Genomic DNA, 4,865 nt, shown 5'->3' on the forward strand with positions numbered 1-4,865 from the left:
CAAGTATGGTCGCTTCGCTATGCTTGCCATGCCCTTTCTTAATAATGCTTGCCTCTTTGGATTTGACGGATTCAAAATATATACTACTTTATTTGGCTTTTTCAACCAAAGCACTTTCATGTTCTGAATTATCCTTCTTTACATTGATTCTACCAATTGGCAATGCTTATTTTACTTGAGCCAATTCTGTTTCTTTTTGTTTCTGTCGGCGAGCGGCAAAATTGGCTTTAAGTTTTTTCTCAATTTCAGCCCACTCCGGATATGATTGCTCCCCAATGCTTTTAGATTCTTTCGGCAATGACACACGGGTGTTGCCAAAACTTTGCAATTGTGTAGGGGGTGTATAATATGATGTAGTAGTAGGTGCGTATGCAATGTTGTAAAACCATATTTTTGCTTGCCAATTTTATCAATTGGCAAAGATTCATCTTCTTGTAAAACTCTAGCTTTTATTGCATTATAATCGGGAACTAAACCATTATCATGCTTTTCAAGGAAAAGAGCACTAATCTTGTTATTTTGGGCTATATCCCTTTTTAGTATAGCCACTTCTCATTCTGTAAGGGATTGCTCCACAATACTTTTAGATTCTTCTGGCAATGAGTTGTTGTCGAAATTATGCAATTGCGTAGAGGATGCATTGTATGCTACAATATTAGATGATGGTGTGTGCACTCTTGCCAAATTTTCACTTATTCGACTATGAGCATGAAGGTGCGGAGCCGAATTACGAGCATCTACAGTTGTATACGGTGCCGAAAAATTACTAACATGAGGTGTAGCATATGACTAGTAGTAGCATGGCCAATTCTCTCATCCATCGGTATGGTTGGATTAACATGTTGCAAATTAGTTGCCGATGAATAAAGGTGAAACACTTTGTTGCATGCTATTGGAAGTTCCTACATGGGGTGTTTCAATTTGATTAACCAAACTCACCATGTTGTTCATCGACATATGGATTTGTGGAGTTGCCGATGCATGAGAGTTGGAGTACATATGGTGCATGTTACTAGTATCGTAAGAACTTCAAGCATGTAAATTACTTTGAATCGGCCTATGCACATAATTAGATGCATGATTGGACAAACTAGGGTTGACCGATAGAGTATAGTCATTGAATGATCTAGTAACACCATATGAGATATTTGCATCTAGAGTAGGGAATTGGGTATTCATATTATCTTCGTAGATTGCAAACCCTAGATGACGATCTCTTCGTAGCAAGAGCGAGCTGGAGACCGCTCAAAACTTCGTCCCCAGCGGAGTCGCCAAAAAGTTTGTTCGCACATGAACACGTCATTGTGTACCCTCGACGCCGGGGGTGATGCACCGCAGCTCACGTTGAAGGAGACACATCCGGAAGCGCGATACGCAAGCAGTCCGGCGGGCGCTTTTGAGGACCCGAAACCCCACACGTCCGGGAGGGATCCCATCAGGGCGTGCGGCGGCTATGGTCTGCCCTAGGTCAACCTGATCACCCCTAGAGCCTCGTGGATTTGCAACCCTCCATTGTTGAAGAACGATGAAGAACGAGAAGAAAGACACAAGGATAGGGGATAGATGAACACGAAAAAGTAGTAGATGTGTTTGTTCGATTATGTATTGTTCGATCGGCTGTCACCCCTTCTCAATATAAGAGGCGGATGGACTTCCCGTACATGAAAAGGAGTCCAAATCACGTCCAAATCTTTCCAAAATTAACCGAACTCGGGTTTAGGTAAGTCTGGGACAACAGTTCGGTTTTTAGGTTTCACGGGCCACAAACGACCTCGGATGAAGATGATCCCAAAAGCAAATTTGACCGTTTCAACGAGACGAACAACTTTCTGTTGAACATTTTTTGATTCGAGATCTTCTTGTGGGCCAAACGCCCGCGCAATATAAGCAATTGGTGGGCCTACCTATCAGACACAATGTTTTATTGGGCTTTGTCTGGTGGTAGGGCTGCACTTGAACGGCTCTAACTTTTACATACGACCTCGGATTGAGACGATTTTTATATCAAAACCGATCATTTCAACGAGACGAATACAATCCATGTAGAAAGTTTTCTCATTTGAGGCCGTCCTTCAGGCGTAATCGGACAAACTGTGCTCCGGATACGAAATCTCAGTATTTCGAACACAACTTCCGCCTTCGAGATGAGACGGATGGCGATGACCCAAATTTCAAAGATGTTCATGTCGACAATACGGAATTTTTTTTATGTAGATCACTTCTCCATTCGAGGCCATCCTAATTAAGTTATTGACCGTGCCAAATTCTGGTGTTAACAAGGAAAAAATTGCTTAGAGAAGATGAAAATAAGAGGTCAAAGGAGAAAGCTCATGAAGAAAGAAGCCCATCATAGTGTATGGATGGAAGTGTTGAAAGTTAGATGGGTTTTAGGCACATAAACAAATAATCTCTAGATAAATCGCATATGCCCATTTGTGGTTTCATGATTCTCTGGGGAAAAAATATGTGGTTTTCACTTTCATCACATGATGTGAAGTGACTAATACAAGTAAAAGGATGCAACTTATATACAACAAAACAAGACAACTTACAAATAGCAAAGAATATATTGAATAAGGCAGACGCGTTTATTAACAGAGCATCTATAACACGAACCAAGTAAGCAGGGGCGGAGCTGGAGCAAATGTTACCCGATGCACCACTTCAACAAGGAGTAAAAATTTTGAGCAATGATGCATTGAATAAATGTGTTTTTCAAGATTCTAGCAAGAACTATGGGGCATAATCGAAGGCAGCGTGTAAGCACATAACGTAGCCATCAAAATGCGTATTATAATGATAAAATAAGGGAGAAAATTACTTGAAAGAGATGTCTTGCATCTCCAAATTCCAAAATACATCATCTGACAACAAGGTTCAATAACCTAAAAGATAAAAATAGAATTAAACTTTTCATATATTTGAGCAATTTTCCATGTTCATTTTACAAAACTTTCCTCTTGATGCTAAACTATAGCTCTAACTGAGTCAAATACTCTGCAAACACTCCAAGAAAGAAAGTTAGAGTTCGTGCCTCTCGCCGGCGCCGGCGCAGGTCCGCCTCGTCTCCGGTGGCCCTAGGGCCATGGAGGCGCGGTGGATCCTGGCAAGGGCCGGCGGGAGGGCTTCGTTTTTAGTCGTTGTTTTCAATCGTGTTAGGGTTTGTGTCCTACTCAGGAAGGCGAGACGGCGGCGGCTCCCTGAAGATGGAATAAAGGTCTCCCCGCCTAGCCCCCGTTCCGGCGGTGCGTCTAGCATCGTTGGTGGGCGTGTGGAGGTGTGTCTCCGGCAGATCTATCTTTGGTGGATTTACTCGGGTCTCGTCGTTGTTCGTCTACGTTCGTGTGTCTTCGGTTTGGATCCTTCCGATCTACGTTATTTTTCATCGGCGGCGGTTGCTGTTCTGAGGTGCTGGTCCTATGGGGCCTTAGCACGACGACTTCCCGACTGTCTACTACAACAAGTTGTGCCCGGCTCCGGCGATGGAGGGGCGATGACGGCGGCGCGCCTTCGGCTCGCTTCTGTGCTTGTGGTCGTCGCTAGGTGGTCTACGAATCTGGATGTAATTTTTATTTCTGGTATTCGTTGTACTGCCATGATTGAAGATGAATAGATTGGAAGTTTTTCCGCAAAAAAAAAATACTCTGCAAACAAATCGAAATACGACACCCATGTCAAACATAGCCGATCAGAATTCAGACTTCACATAATCTCAATCCAGCAATTTAAAGCCAGACCCTTGTCAATGAGCGCCCCAGTATGGTATGACGCCGGCGTTGACGCCGACCGTAAAGCCAACCCACGAAAAGAGAGCCACGTAAAACAGGCCGGTCGCCAGCGGCGAGCAGAGCCACGGGCACGCCGGCACGAAGCCGTCGCCCTCGTCGCGCGCGCCGTCCTCCACTTTCGGGTACGCCCTCCTGGCCGCCAGGAACTGCTGCTCGTCGTCGAAGTACGCCGCCGAGCCGCTGTGGTACCAGTAGCCGCCCACCGGTCCCTGGAACGCGCCCAGCGGCTGCAGCTTGGGGCACGCCCGCGGCCCACCACCGCCGGGCCTGGTGACGAGCACGGTGGGGCAGGGCTCCCTGCAGATGCAGCACCGGCGGCTGGCGTGCTGGGACTTGGAGCCGACGCGCATGCGGACCGCGCAGTCCGAGCAGACCTCGCGGTGGCCGCACGGCCCGAGCGCCACCCACTCGAGCGGCTCCATGCACACCCCGCACTCGGATGGCTCGGAGGGCGCCGCGCCGACGTCGACGGCGTGGCGGTGATCGGCCGGGGTGGCGAGCTTGTCGCCGACGTGTTTGGCTCCGCGGACGTCGATGTCGATGACGTGGCTCGGATTGCTTGAAGAGGCGAGCTGATGGTCGGCGAGAGGCCCCGTGTGTTTGGCGCCTCCGCCGACGTCCATGTCGATGGCGTGGCTGCCGTTGCCGCCGTCAACCTGAGCCATGGTCGAGTTTACTACACGATCGATGGAGAGTAGTTACGTCGCTGTACCTCTATGCCCTAGACTAGCAGAGCCTGGATTCCCATGGCGACGCTTGCTAATTGCAAGCTATGTCATGTACGTACACGCCATATATAGGCTCGTGATCCGATACCCGGCTGAACTGGCTTCCGGTTCGAATTAACGTGGGGAAGAAGCATTGATGATCGGATTAGGAAGAGGGTTAGACCATCGATCCGACTCGACCGTCTCACCAAACCGCAGTGCGCACGGGACGAAGGGGGTCGATGACAATTTAGTGTGGTTTACGTTTGCAAAAAAGTACAGCAATTCAGTGGATTTACGAGTTTTTTTGGCAAAAAAATTTAGGGACTTCATCTAGAAAAAGGCATTCAGAGAAACAGTAGGCATTTTA

The sequence above is a fragment of the Triticum dicoccoides genome, chromosome 2B (assembly GCF_002162155.2).
Source record: "Triticum dicoccoides isolate Atlit2015 ecotype Zavitan chromosome 2B, WEW_v2.0, whole genome shotgun sequence".
NCBI lineage: Eukaryota > Viridiplantae > Streptophyta > Magnoliopsida > Poales > Poaceae > Triticum > Triticum dicoccoides.